This window comes from Ostrea edulis, chromosome 4 (assembly GCF_947568905.1).
Source record: "Ostrea edulis chromosome 4, xbOstEdul1.1, whole genome shotgun sequence".
Classification (NCBI taxonomy): Eukaryota; Metazoa; Mollusca; class Bivalvia; order Ostreida; family Ostreidae; genus Ostrea; species Ostrea edulis.
Window position 1 is genome coordinate 69,492,817 of NC_079167.1, and position 16,763 is coordinate 69,509,579.

The window sequence follows — 16,763 nt, forward strand, 5'->3', positions numbered from 1 at the left end:
GGAGTGAAATAATCACCACCTACTGATATTCCCTGAGAAAACAACTCTAACTTAGTGCCTATCATACTGCCGTGGGCACTTCCACTCCGTGGGTTGTCTAAACTAAAGCATACATTGCCTCCCAACCAACTCATGTGTAAGTACGGGGACACGGGGTTATGTCTCGCTACCGCTGGGGTATCCGGAGAGGGGCATTAGCCCAGCACAGAAAATACCTCATCCATAGACAAATTTATCACCTTTATACACAAAATTATACAAAGCTTCTAAATTGTGATTACAAAATATTGAAATAATTCATTCTCTGTATCTAAAATCAATTACTAAACCTCAATTTAATTATAATTGAAAAACATTAACTAAATTGAAAGATTCCGACAAAATGGCGGCAGACCAGCGTACTGCAGGGAAACATACTTTGCACTCACCCATTGAGATAAGTCCGTGACCTGGAGTTAGACGCCGATAAAGTAGCCCATAATCAATCAATAAAGAGATCTGAAAATGGACCGAGACTCGGAAGGCCCCAGGTGGGACCCCAACAGCCCTAAACTGAGGCCGGAAAATGATAGTCCTAGGGTTTCCCCTTCAGTCAGGCTTCTAACCTCTATACTCTTTTTGTGGACACTTCAAAGATTAAGCTGTTATTGATCTTCCTTATACAAGTATATGACCCTACAAGATGGAAAATCATGAACTTTCAGGTGAGCTCAATTACCCATAAAGATCTATTTCACTCCTTTTAAAGATTTTATATGTTTGATGTTGCTCTCTATACTTATATCAAATGTTTTCTTTTATCACCCAATATTCAAACATAAGAGAAATCTGATATGTTGTCCCATCCTTGGGAAGCCCAAGGTTGTACCCCTACAGTCCAAAGCTGAGGGCGGAAAATGATAGTCCTAGGTATTCCCTTCCTTGGCTGCATACTCCTTTTGTGTATTCTTCAAAGATTAAGTTGTAACTTTTTGTTACATGTAACCTTCATCATGATCCTACATGATGTAAAATCAAGAACTTTCGGGTGAATCAGGTGAGCTCAATTGTCCTTAATTGCCTATATGACCTTTTATGGGTTGTATATGTTTGACTTTGTTGTTCTCTATCCGTCTATCAGCTTTGTTTTCTTTCATCAATAAATATTAAATTATTAGAGAGGTCTGAAAAGTGGCCCTACCCTTGTAAGACCCTAGGTGGTACCCCCACAGCCTCAAACTGAGAGCGAAAATGATGTATTTTCAGAAATGTATACAAAATGGTTGATGTGACCGGTCGATACGGGATGTTTACTCCTCCTAGGCACCTCCACCTCTGGTATATCCAGGTTTCAGTGTTTGCCCAACTTTCAAGCCCCGTGGGGATCCGGGTTAGAATAGGTCCTCAGTACCCCTTGCTAGTCGTAAGAGGCGACTTAATGGGGCGGTCCTTCGGATGAGACCGTAAAAACCGAGATCCCGTGTCACAGTAGGTGTGACACGATAAGGATCCCTCCCTGCTCAAAAGTCGTAAGCGCCGAACATGAGCCTAAATTTTGCAGCCCTTCACCGGCAATGGTGACGTCTCCATATGAGCGTAACATTCTCGAGAGGGACGTTAAACAATATTCAATCAGTCAATCAGTTTTGTTTTATTCCAATAACTTATAGACATTTAAAACAGGTCTGAAAAGTGACCCAACCCTTGGAAGGCCCCAGGTGGAACCCCGAGGGCGGTAAATGATAGTTCCACATGTAGGTCCTGGAGTAGTGGTCTTCATTGATTCCGAACGAAGTGTAATGCATTATGAAAAATAGGAGGGCGGATCTACGTGATTATAAAGAGTATAATCACCAAATCTTCACAATGGTGGGAGAGGACCACTAATACCTTATCCTCACATTTTCAAGCCCCCTCTACAGCCTCGGTGACCGAGAGGTTAGAGCGTTCGCCTCGCATGCGGAAGGCCGGGGCTCGAATCCCGGCCGCGACAGACCTAAGTCGTTAAAAAAAGGTATTGACAGTTCCATTGCCAAACGCTCGGCAGCAGGTGTGAATGTCATGAGTCCTCGGAGATGACCTTAAAAACGGATGTCCCGTGTCACAGTAGGTGTGGCACGCTAAAGAACCCTCACTGCTCAATGGCCGTAAGTGCCGAGCAAAGGCCTAAATTTGTAGCCCTTCACCGGTCTTGGTGACGTCTCCATATGAATGAAAAATTCTCGAGCGAGACGTTAAGCAAGATAAAATCAATCAATCAAGCCCCCGCGTAGGAGTTAGATAATAAACATTGGGTTCGGAATATTCTAAGTGTAATGTGTTATGAAGAAATATTGAAGGGGGATCTCTGTGACTAAAGAGAGTACCATCACCATTTCTTCACAGTGGTAGGAATGGTTCACTAATATAGCTATTCCAGGTACCGCCATTTTATGCCAAAAATAGCCACAACCGGAAGGCACCAAGTACCCATATGTAATGTTATTAACTCTATTGAATAGCCGAGGCAGCTTAGAATTACATGTACATTATGTAAGTACAGATTATTCGCTCATGTCATTGTTACATGCCTTCTCTTTTCGTTACAATAATACATTGCTTACATAAAATCATTTAGAAAATTTCCATCGGATTATTTAAAAGTGGAATGTTGATTTGAAAGATGTAAGGCACGCTGTACATTTTCAATTTTATTTTGTGGTACGTTTACAGAAGGTCAAATTTAGTTGTTTATAAAGACAGACAATGTTTTTGTCATTTATAGTTATTATAAGAAGAATTTTGAAAATGTCACTTTTGGTCACGATTTTTTCAAATGAGATAACTTTTGTGTTCATGCTTTCTTCCCATGAATATATTATCTGCCCTTGGTATAGTTTGTTTCGCATAACCCTATATATACATGTACATGCTGTACGTACATTAAAGTTTTTAAACAATTTTAAAATGATTTTTTAGAGTTGATATAGTGAAAATATTAAATTGTATATTCTCTCGGACTCTCTCTCTATATATCTATTTGTATTGGTCATGAATGATTTTTATAGTTAGATATAACTTTGCTTAAATATTGGGATATGTTTGAAAGAGTTGAAGACTTCAGTTTCTATATTCATTATAATTATTGCTTACATGCATATTCATTAGTACCCCATGATGAAATATCATTTTAGGTTTTCTTTTATGGGCATTATATAATATATATATATATATATTTGGAGGTACTTTTGTCAATTGATAGATCTACAAGCATTGTTCTTTATCCTAGATAACTTTCAAAGTATACTTCACATGCATTTTCGTTTTGGGTGAAAATATTATTTCATTTGTCTTTTGTTATTTATGCTTCTTTGAGATTTGAAAGAAAGAAAAATTCAGAAAGAAAATCTCATTTTAAATGAATACATGTAAATTGTGAAAAAGAGTAAAACACAAGTGATAAAATTCATTCTCTCTTTTTTCAGACAGATCAAAATCATCATAATACCTCCAGTTAGTATGAAGAGAATTTCATCTGAAAGGTAAATATGAATTTTTATACTTGATCTTATTCTGTTCATCAATTGTTGAATATCTATTTATACACAGTATAGAGGGCATATATCTATTAAATCATGTAACAACTTTTTTTATGCAGAGTGTGATGGAGAGATATGTATGTCTTAAGTCTCCCAATTTCTCTAATAAGTTTGTTATCAACATCCCCTCTTATTATGACATTAATCCACAGCAGTTTAAAATGAGCACCAATGCTAAAGATGCCATAATGCAAAGATTCATCACTAATGAATTTATAATTGTGACACCAAGTGCTAATGTTTGCACGGAACTATGTGGCTGTGGCGAAGAAACCTTCAATGAAACAGAATGTCAGTGTGAATTGTGCATTGTACATGCAAGCCATGCAGGCTATTGTGGTTCTCTCCTTATGACAAATCCTTCAGATATTGACGGTGATAGAACTGAAACAATGTCAGATGTCAGTTCAAGCAGTACATTGTCATTGGATTCTGAAACCACTAACAATTCAGATGATTCATTTTCGTCATCAAAGTCTCATAATTTTGAAAAGAAAGTGAATTTATCTTATTTGCAATAAAAAATAATTATGATTGAAATCTGCAATATTTTTTTTATTGTTTTCTTTATTCTAGCTTACCTTAGCTGAAAGCTTTTCTGATCACCATCTGTCGGTCTGTTTTAAACATTTCACATTTTTATTATCTTCTCTAGAACTTCTGATCCATTTTCAATCAAATTTTGCACAGATGATCCTTGGGTAAAGGGGATTTAATTTCGTTCGAATGAAAATCCTTTCAGAAGGGAAATAACAAAAAGGTTACAATTGGAATGGGTATCTTATCATAGACCAATATGTCAAAAAAGCTGAAACTTGCATCAAAGCTTCCTGACATTGTGCAGATTCATGTTTGTACAAATTTTAATGTATGGGGTTGGATGGGTCCACATTCGGGGATGCATGTTTAACATGGGAATATATATATATATATTCATCTCAGTAACAAAAGGCTATGATTAGTCATAAAATTAGGCCAGTTAAAATTAATTGATACATTAACACCCCCCCCCCCCCTAAAAAAAGGGCTCGCCTCGATTTTATTTATTTTTGCAAAAATTACGATTTCATACAAACTTGCTTCCCAGTGACATGAGTGAATGATTAAAGTCACAGAATGTTGCTTTTATATCTTTTACCAAGGATTCATTGAATGTTAACTTGATTAACACTTTTTGTGATGCCTTTTGTCATTAATTTTTTTTTCTCTGGAAATAAAAATTTAAAAATAAAATCCTCCCACCCGCCCCATCATTTTTTGTGACCCCGGATGATAATTAAGTTGAATTGGCCTTACAAGCATTTAGGTATTCAAATTCTAATTTGTTCAATATAGGACAATAGCTGGTGAGACCACAATAGGAGATTGCCAAAGTTTTATACATGTAGTGAACTTTTGCGAGAACGATTGACTTTCACAGTCAACGGCTGATTTGGACATTTAAACCTGCGTATTGTACGGAAGCACGGAATCGTTAAATATATGCAATGTCGATTTGTTGAACAGAATATAGAGAACTTCTACCTCGCTCTTGAGCTAGCTATATGCAAGGTGAAGATAACGAACAGTGATCAATCTCATAACTTCTACATAGTAACAGTGCGACATTTAACTCCGGACACGACAAAAGTCCGGAGTTTCGCCAACCCTTTTATTAAGGATACAAATAAACCCTTTACAAAAAAAGATGGGATTTTATGTCCACAAGACATGCACCAACATTTACACTTGTAACTATTGTAGTTTTTAAGATATTTCACCTGAAATCAAAAAATCCCATGGGATTTTGGAGGGATTTTTAATCCCACTTGGGGGATTTTCACTCCCACCAAAAATCCCATGGGAGAAAAAATATAATTTCTCCCATAGGATTTTAACTCCCGTATTTAAATTTAAAATGGGATACAATGTCCCATAGGAGGAAATGTCCCATAATGAACATGAAATGGCAGTGAATATCCTATTTGAGCATGAATGGGAATAAATATCCCAAATAAAACACAGGATGGGGACTTTTATCCCATGAATACAGTAATAAAGCAGAAAATTGTATCTTAAAGAGTGTTGTTTGTCATGATTCTTAAGAATGTACTTGCAAGCTAAGGAATGACATTAACTTTATATCTAGTAATTACACTCCTAAATTATGTAGACCTATACATGTGTTAATGGATAAATGTCTAAACAACATGAGAAATTAAATTATATTAGAGCTCTGCATTACTAAACTCTTTCCCATGCAATTTTAAATGTATACATATAACCCTATCACAAAAATATCAGAATAAAATTGAACGGTATTAAATTATGCAGTTAGAACACTAACTTATTTACATGCAGCTGTTCATATTCACTATTGACAACCCTTTACAGGTCGTCAGGTGTGAATATTCACAGGAACCGGTATTTTTGTCTGTAATAATAATAGTACGCCTTATGGTACCATCCCCAATGAAAAAAATAACCCAAAAGGAATGGCACCATTTCTTACTCAAAACTTCGCTTCAAAATAATTCGAAAATTCTGCTTTTATCGTCACCCACCCCAATTGTCATTCTGATTCAGTAATCCCAGTGCTTTTATTAGGGGTGTGTGGTATATACCCCTACTCTTATCATTATGTACAGGCTAAATTATCGGTTCCTCTGATATGTTGTGGAATTTTGGAATAGCCTAGCTTACAGTTACAATTTGTTTACAATATATTAAAATTAGTGTTAATTAAGTGCTTACGGTGAAATCTGCTACTGCTAGATGATGCTAAGTTGTTTCGTGAACCGAATCAGACATCTCCAACAAGATTCTCGAAGATTTAACAACACAAGAATCATTTTACAAAATGCATGCTTCGGTCCATCATTCTCCCTCTGACAATCACATTCATTCTGAAGTCAAAGTACTTTCTCCTATACCTTAAGCGTCAAAAAGACTTTGACAGGTAAATACGAATAAACGGTTAACAGACATCTCGACCTTAAGAAAGTTCAGTCCTGGATGTTCTAGTCCAAAAAGAAGTATGACCCAATCTTATGCATTAATTTATTAAATTTCCGGTTGAGCAACACCCAAATCCTCTAGAGACATTGTTTACAGTTATATGACATTACCTAAATGTGTGACACAATATTAATCCACACCTGCTCAAAGGGGCATAAGCACCGAGCATAGACCTAAATTTTGCAGCCCTTCACTGGCAATGGTGACGTCTCCATACAAGTGAAAAATTCTCAAGCAGGACGTTTACGTTTTTGTTTTTTCTTTTGAAAATTTTGTTTTCATTTTTTTTTTAATGTTAAACATGAAAAGTATGACTAAATCTGTGTTGACAGCCAAAATTTTAACCTTCTGGATGCAGGAATAAAAGCAATATTTTAGCCTTCATTCTGCGTTATGTAAACAAAGACTGGAGTCTTTTTATGTTTACATTTAAGGTGGCTCACTACACCGGGAAATAGTTTCTCAAATCAGTACAAATTGATTTAATATTTTAAAAAAGATCCAGAAGATATACAATAAGTGTGTATTTCAACACATGAACAAAAGACTGGTGGATTTGAGCTCAAGATCTGTAGTTCACCAGCCCAATGCTCTCTCTCTCTATCTCTCTCTTGTCTGTCTGTCTCTTGTCCAATGCTTTATTAATTAACCACTTAGCTACCGTGTTATAGACGAATAAATCGATCGATACAAATACTTTCCCAAAACATTTAAATCGCCATCTTGTAACATAGTGTCATAAAGCTTTAGTGTAGTGAGTACCTTAACAAACCAGTGAAATGTTTAATTTTGTAATTGAATTTTCAAAGCATCTTTACTTTTGCACATGCAATTTTACAAAGATTATTCAATAAAGGGTAAAAAAAACAACACTTAAAAATACTTGTTTTTGATCCACTGTAGATTTTAGGAAAATATTAGATTCCTGGGTCAGAGAAATCTAGACATCATTAAATGATAATGAAGTATTGTAAAAAAAAAATTCAAGACTCTCCAATATTGTTTGCAACTAGGATAAATGGTCACAAGCTATTTTACACCCGCATCCCTCTTGGATCGAACCACTATAACTTTTAGGATAACAATAAATCCTCTCCCAACAATGTGCACATCTGCAAATGGCAATGAAGCATTGTACAAAGTTTCAAGTTTATCAGATAATCCATACAGGAGGAGAAGCATTTTAATGCACAATTTAAGACTTTGTGACAGACAGACTTACAGATATGGACAGAAAGTACAAAAACCATATAATTATATGAAATGAATTTGCATGTAAAAAGTACATGAAGTGAACAATTATGATTTAAATGTAATTATCATTTTTATTAGGAATTTTGATGTCTCCTCTTTTTGCAAACAATATACACATCTATATATGAAGATGAGATATATAATGAGGATATAAAACACTTCTAACAAAAATGTAAACAAATATGTGCAATGCGAGTTTGAAAATATGTATGTCTTAAAAAGTGATTGACTAGATATCAGGAAGCACTTTGCAAGCTCACTCCATGTTACTGTGCTACAACTAACTGAAATTCACTACATTATCCAAAATCCACCCCAAAAGAACCAAAACCTACCAACACTAAATACCAATATATATCCATGTGAGGTCAAGGTTTCAGGAGTGAAACAATGTGTTTTTTAAACTTTAAATCTCATTATGTTTTACTTTTGTAGGATATTCATAATGTTGAAATTGATTTAAAGCAATCAATTTTCAATTGGAGATACAAGGTACATGTATGCACATAAATGTACCACCCTGAATCTCATATCATACATGTACCTTATTTTATAGCTGGCAAAATTATGAAATGAAATTTAATGTCACCACAGAATTTATAATTTCCGTTTCTTTCTCTCAATTCACATGGAGACCTCCTTTTTTAGAGTCTTATTTTCTTTTACTTGAATGTTCTAAATTGAAATCTAAGGAATAATAATCTTGGAAGAAAAATCTACATGAAAATATTTTCTACTTTGAGAAACAAAATGACAAACATAACTGTTTTAAATGTAAGTCAGAAATAGAAAAATAATTCAATTTATTGCACTTACATATGTAATTGAAAGAAAATTCCTTTGAGTACATGATTTTAGAATGAAAATAAGATTGATTAATATTCAAAAAAGTATTTCAATTTCTTCAAAACTTCAATCTTCAGATGATTTTCCATCCATTGACACCCCAAATGTATGATCACACACATTCAGCAGGAACATCTGTTCCTCAAATCTCCTTCACATAACACTTGACTACTTTTGAAATGCAATTTAAGTCTTTTTAGAAATTAACAAAGATGAGTGTACAGATTCATACCCTAGCTGTTGATGATTGCTAAAACTGATCACTACTCAAAACTCTGAAACAAATCTTTCTGGATTTTTTTGTATTTCACACACACACGCACACATACACGTACATGCATACACACATCAAAAATATCAACAAGACACTGACCTTACCAGTCACCTGAGTTATTTAGTTAAAAGTATTACTAACCTCAATATGAATGAAATCTATATAATACAGTAACTTTTCTTGCTCTAGGCATGCATTTATATGCTAAATTCTAATATTCAGTAGAAGTATAATATAAGGTGTAATTCATTCCCCCAAAATCATCTATACTGATGAAACATTTTACAATTATAAACTTGATATACACTTTTAACACTATTTGGATCTGACCTTGAATCAGAACCCTGGAGTTGCAAGTGTCACAATTTTTGTACATCTCTTTCTGTTTTTCTTGACAATGCATCCATCATTTATAATATTCTAGTGTCAACAAAATTAAAGAAGGATTCTTTTAAATCATAAAGACATGTAATTACTATGACCATTTTGGTTCCATCTATTTTAAAGCTAGTATCAAAACCTTTAGATTCTAACATGTATATATAAACTGCGTTTTTAATTATCAAATACCAAAAAAAAAAAAAAACCCACCCAAAAACCAACCAACTTTTAGCTATTGATCTTAATCATAGTGTTTTATTTTGATAATTTAATTTACAGATACATGTATAAGTTGTCATAATGTCATTTAATTCTATTTTATTGTTGCATTTCCTCTTCTTGCCCTTGTAAAACACCTTAGAGTAATAAACTGTTTTATATAAGGCTGCATGTATATAAATTTTATTATTATTATCACTGATCGAGGTCATGAAATTTACAATTACCTGTTCTACCTAAAAGCATCAATAGCATTAAGGAAGATGTTATCTAAATTTAAATGTTTTACACATAAACACTATATATCAAGTTTGGTTCCTCCTGGAGTCAGAATTTCTACCCTAGGAATCATGATATTTACAAGCTTGATGTTTTGTTTACTGTCACAACAGAAGCTGACCACTAGCAATAGGTCACATGAGAGAATCAATTGACCTAAAAATCTATCAATTAACATGATTGAAATGTTTTAATCTTTATATCCATGATAAGATATTCTTTATATATTTTATATTGAATTCAATTTGGTACTTTGACCTCTTTATTTTCAAAATAATTGGAATTATGTCTATATACATACATGTGAGAGTTGGCCTCCATGTGTCCAATGAAGAAATTATGAATAATGGAATCACAAATTAATGATTGTCTAATGCTTACAGGGATGGATCCAGGAATTTTTGAGAGAGGGGAATTTTACCATTAATTTTGGTTATCAAGGGAGGGGGTCCACCCTCAAAATGTGTTATTTTTACTTTATTTTAGCAAAATTTCCTGAACCAGCACCCCTTCTGGATCCACCACTGGGTTATCATTTACTCCTTCATTCTTGATTACAAACCTAAGGACACTAAATTGTAATTTCACATTTTTTTTTTAATTTGACAATATTTCATTATCACACAACAGCAAAATTATGAAAGCATATACATGTACGTACAATAATAGCAAATTGATTGTTCTGACATATCATTTGATATACATATATATTCATAAGAAAATTTGAACTATCATGCATATTACAGATTATCAGTCATCAAGATTTTTGTTGTGTTTTTTTTTTTTTTTTGGTTCAAAGTAATTTCACATTTTGAATCTTGCTTATTAATTGATATGTTGATATGGAATCAAATGACATGCATGCACGCAGAAGCTATGTGAAAAATGTCAGATCTTGTGTAGCAATTTGTAAACCCAATGATTACAAAGCCTATTAGTATTCTATATCAGTAAAAGAAAATCCTATTTTAATTCATATTTTGCAATAGATATGATAAAAGGAATAAGCATTTAATAATAATTATCAAAATCTATAGTTTAAAATTGAAAAACAATCTCATAAAAAATATAACATATATTTTACACATGCATTTTTGTAAACTTTACAAAAGTAACAGATTTCCCCCCTGAATTTATATAAAAATCAGTATTATGTCCTGTGACATTTTGTTATTATGCTTTAATAAACTTCTAATATTGACTTTGTCCTTGCATGGTCACTTTGTCCATTTTTTTTTTTATATCTGTACCCAGGTTTTGTCTTGTGACTTTTACCCCAACTAATCCCTCTGTGTATAATACACATGGGATGTTCTTTACAGCTCAGCAAGCCCCTGGCTTTGTTTCTCATTGTTCCTTATCTACAATTACTGGGTGAATGACTTTGTGAGGTTGTAATTTGCCATCTAATACTTTTATAAGCATTTCATATCATGATCAACATGTCATGCTATTTCAGTCAATATTATAAATAATTCATTTGACACATAATATGTAATATTGTAGGCTTATATGGTAATATTTGGAAAATAATGGCAAAGCAATTCTCAGCATGAACATTGAAAATTATGTTGCAATATACATGTACATCACCCAATACAAAGGCAAAGGATACATTTTAATTTTTACGTTTAAATTCATATGAAATATTGTGAAATTCATAATCATGTGAATGCATAGCTGCAGAACTGTAGCTCTCTGAGAAAATATTAATTGGTACAGATCTGTCCCAATATTTTCTCAGAGAGCTACAATTCTGCAGCTAGTGAATGTGGTTAACTTATACTACCATTAAGATATGTAATCTCTTTCTAATATTTGTTTAATTTGTACCTTTTTCATATTGTACAACAAAGTATAATTTAATGCACATTAATCCTCGAATTATAATAATTTTTTTAAATTATTTTTTTTTAGGCTTAATTTTTTTTTATTTATTTGTACAAATAGAAATTAAGTGCATCATAATATATACTTTTAAAGGTAAGATGTACAATTGATATATAATCACTCATACCAACCATTCATACCACTCAAACATTTCAAAACTATGGATTATAAATTTTGATTAGTGCAAAATTTGTTAATTTCTATAAGGTCATCTCAAATCTTTTAAAATCATTTAAGTGACTTTTTGGGGGAAAACACCTGAAACACTTTTAAAGCCAATTTAAATGGTCCAGGTCAAGCATATTTTGCTTTTAGGCCAAATCTTTGTAAGATCATTTGTGCACTTTGACAATTATTTCTAAATATTCGGGCTAGTATAATGAAGAAGTATGGATGTTTCAATTTTCATTAACATTTAATACCAAAACCATATCTCCTTTTCTTGACCAAAAAAGCCCCCCCCCCCCCCCCCCCCCTCCACACACACACAGTGAGGTCTAGATCCGCCACTGTTTAATCTGTGATTTTGGGGCGAAGTTGGATCAATTTCATTTTATGAACAGGTCCAGTGGTACGATGGATTTTTCATTTTCAAGACAAATTAATAGAAATATAAATTGTTAGCCAGTAAAAAGAAGTAATGATTTAAATCAGATACTTGGAACAGTGTTGATGTTAACAGGGACCTATATACTAGTTAGTATATAGCTATGATGTTAACTTATGAAATTCTTATATTGTATACAAGATATTATCCAACTAACAGATAGACTTTTGCAATTATATCTTATGCATTATGAACTGTAGCTAAACAATATCACTATTAAAATCTTATGTCCATTTCCATGTAGTTGGGAATCAATTAAGCTTTCCTGGTTCCGATTTTGGTTTAATTTTTATTTTGTGAACATAAATCAATATTTGTCTAATCACAGGAACCGGTAATTTTGTCTGTAATGATAATAATGAGAGTCTATACGATACCACCCCCCCCCCCCCACCCCCCGTGTTTTTATTAAGAGGTGGTATTGAATACACCCGTAAATATCATTACAGACAAAATGGTAATATATTTACAAGTGCACTCTACGTATTGTTCTCCACGGGCAAGGGGACAGGCACCGGAAGTACGGATACATGTATTTAGAGATTGGCCTTCTACTGGTATATAATAAAATGAATTTTATTGTACCGGTAGAAGGCCAATCTCTATACCGGTAGAAGGCCAATCTCTAAAGCTTACAAAAAAGCGTGAAACGATTACATGAATCGAAAGAGGGATGAAATAGACTACGAATTCATACATTTCAGAGAAATTATTCCCACCAAAATAATATGAAAAAAAGGTGGGGGGGGGGGGGGGGGGAGTAGTAATATCCATATTTAAGGTGCCTGTGCAGGCAAGGGCGCATCCAGGAATTGTTTAAAGGATGAGCGGATTGCGACCCAAGTTTGTGCCTATTCCGCCCCGGCCCCAAAGATGGGTGAATATCTCAAACTGGTAAAATGACAAGTTTTGTTTAAAACTATGGAAGTAAAGTGGAGTGACTACAACCCTCTCGATCCGCCACTGATGAACAAGAACTACATTACGGGGATTAGGAAGCACAGGGTTCATTTAGAATAATTGTAATCTTTAAGGAAATCTTCGTGGAGCACATTATCGCAAATAGTTGCTGAAATTGAACCTTACCATAATTCCGCCGGCGAGGATTGCAGCTATTTTCACTTTCACATCGCAGGAGGTGCGTTTGATGAGCTATCAACTTATACAGACAGTATCTCCTCATATCTACATGTACAGGGGCGGGTCCAGGAATTGTGGTTACGGGGCGCCACTTTATGAGGCAGTGGGTCCATGGCGAAGCCCTGGTTGGGGCCCAGGGGGCGAAGCCCCCGGAAACTCCTGGGTTTTACAAATTTTATGGGGCTTGAAATATTTCTCCTATTTAGTCATTTGTATTACATGTATTTTCTATCATTTTAATAAGGTGAAATTAACAAAATGACCCAAATTTTAAGGGTTTTTTGGGAAAATATTAAGTTCTCCCAATAAAGTAATTAAAAAAATTAAAAGATTTTGTCATTTATTTCTCCGCCTGCGCCACCTCTAAATCCGCCACTGATGTATATTGCAATAATCTACCAGAATATACTGACACCTTATAGGTGATACTTCATTAGTACAAATGGACACCACCACCACCACCATCCCTCCAAACGGAGGGGGTGAGACTAACAACGAAAGGGGAAAAACACATTCCGCAAATTATAATATACATGTAACAGGCTGTCTTTGCATTTAGTCCGAGTGTTTTCAGTTATCTTTTTAAAAATTCTATATATTGATTGCAACACAAACATCCCATTATAATTACATGGCGATGATAAAGTCTCAGTAAGTTTCCACAAAGCTGAAAATTGGTATACACCATATTGTACAAACTGATACAGAACTAAAATATTGCGGAAACTTATCAAAACTTTGCGGTAGACTATCAATATAGCAATGTGCATACTAAAACAGAACAGTTTCTGCAAACCGAAATTTACGCAAACTTGATCAGCTTTCAGCAAATTTTCGTTGCGGAAACTACTTGAAAACAACGTAGATATGTCAAGTTTCAGCAGGACACACCAAGTTTTTGCAGGGAGAAAGCTTTCAAGATGAAAAATGAGTGCGGAAACTTGACGAAAACCACTTGTACACCTAAGTCTATGTAGTGAAATTTGTATTTTTCATCCATTTGTAAATTCCATGTTTTTAATGAAAAGAACTTACATGTATATAAATTGACATTAGTAAATACTATGTAATATTGCAGGTAAATTTTGTAGGGTATATAAGCGAGTGGGGGGGGGGGGGGGGATTCAGACCAGCTTTTAGTGTTAGGAATTGCATGCTTTAGTCCCAGTTTGTGTTACTCTGAAGTGAAGTCCCAATTGGTTATTAAAATACACGCACATAGATCTATACATTTCCATACACCTATATTCAGTGCAACCCCCCACCTAAAATTTTCAAATTTAAGGTAAATCGCGGTATCTTGTTTAAAAAAATGTACTAAACGATAAAAGAAGCAATAATTTCTTCCACTCCCGGAGAAATAAATGACAAAATCTTTTGATTTCTTGCATTACTTTATTGGGAGAACTTAATTTTGTTCTAAAACCCATAAAATTTGAGTCATTTTATTAATTTCACAAATGACTAAATAGGAGACATATTTCAAGCCCTGTAAAATCCCGGAGCTTCCAGGGGCTTCGCCCCCCTGAACACCACCAGCACTTTGCTCTGGGTCCACTGTGGGCCTCAAGGCGGCCCCCGGACCCCCTGCCTCATAAAGTGGCGCCCCCTCCCTGTAACCGCATTTCCTGGACCCGCCCCTGATATTACGAAGTTCATACAGCCCGAATCATCGAAGCTTAGACTGGGTATTTTGAATTGAAGATTTTAAGATTTCCAAAACGCAGTTTGACAAATAAAAACGGGTGTGTAATGCTCTAGTATGAAATTATATTGGAAAAGAAGAATCTACACGCGTGCAAATGCGCATGCCTTTCTGCTGTCTGACTGGCTCTATCCTTCCGACTCTCGCGTTATAATCTAGGGGATAATTGAATTATCTCTCAAGATCCGTGCAAATGGCCACATTTAAGTAATAGGCAATTGTGTAGTATTACATGAATTTACATTTGTTGATTTTAAGGCAAGATAACCATGAATTATGTATTGTATTCAGAGGCGGGTGCAATATTTCAGTTTGGGGCCCGGAGAAATTGCTGGGTGGGTGGGTCTAAAGACCGCCTTTAGACCTCAGTAAGTCCAGGACAAAGTCCTGGGTGGTTCCAGGGGACAAAGCCTATGAAAGCTCCCGCTTTTTTCTTTCTTCTTTTTATTGCGAAAACTAGCACCAGTACTCTCTAAAGTATTTTGATTGCATATCTTTATTCTTAAAAGCTGTATATTTGGCATGCGCATATTTAATATACATTAATGAAAAAAAAGTCTAAAACTATATCGCATTAAAAGTGTACAAATTAAGTTTACTTAGTTCATTCCCAACATTGGGTGCATGATCTTTAGTTCCTTAGAATGTATTAAGTACTAGAGACACACGTTACATGGATATGAAAACAGACACTCAGATTTGATTGATAGGATATTGTTTAAGTTTCCTCTCGAGAATTTTTCACTCATATGAAGACGTCACCATTGCCGGTGAAGGGCTAAAACATAGGCCTATGCTCGGTGCTTACGGCCTTAGAGCAGGGAGGGAATTTATCGTGCCACAGAAGTTGAGACAATGGGCCTCGGTTTTTTGCGTTCTCATCCGAAGGACTGTCCCATTGGGTCGTCTCTTACGACAGGCAAGGAGTACTGAGGACCTATTCTACCCGGTGTTGTAAAGCATAAAATCCCCCCCCCCCTCCCGCATAGACTTTTCCTCCGAAAAAACGGGCCCGGGATAGACATTCCCCCCGGAAAGATGGGCCTGGAATAGAATTTCCCCTTACGAAGAATTAACCCGGGTCCAACCCCAACCCCCTAAGAAAAACCGTCCCAGTATAGAAATTCCCCCTAAATGACAGTACACCCCCATTCTTACATTTTAGCTATGTATCTGTTTCCATTTCTATTACTAGAATTCTCTTGCTTATTTAGACCCAGTAATTCTTCTGATTATTTTTGTGTGTGTGTATCGTGAACAATCATCATCTTATGATTTTTTATAAAAAGGAAATTGCTCAAATCGTGTAATGGTATATCAAAATTCATTCAGACATCTTAAGTCTTTATCGTTATTTACTAGTATCTAACATTTGAATTAGTAAAGTTGGGAAGAACTTAAATGATTTTTTTAATTTAAATAAACGAGAAAATTGAATTACTTTTATTTATACAGTTCATCTATTTCACTTTTCAGATATTTTAATTATACATCTTATAGTCACGTCGCGCACGGTACTGGTGTTACTTTCATACGTGCATTAGAAAATGTTTCCGCTATGTTTACACAGTTGTATATTTTGTGGATTATTAAAGTCTTATACATCAATGGCAA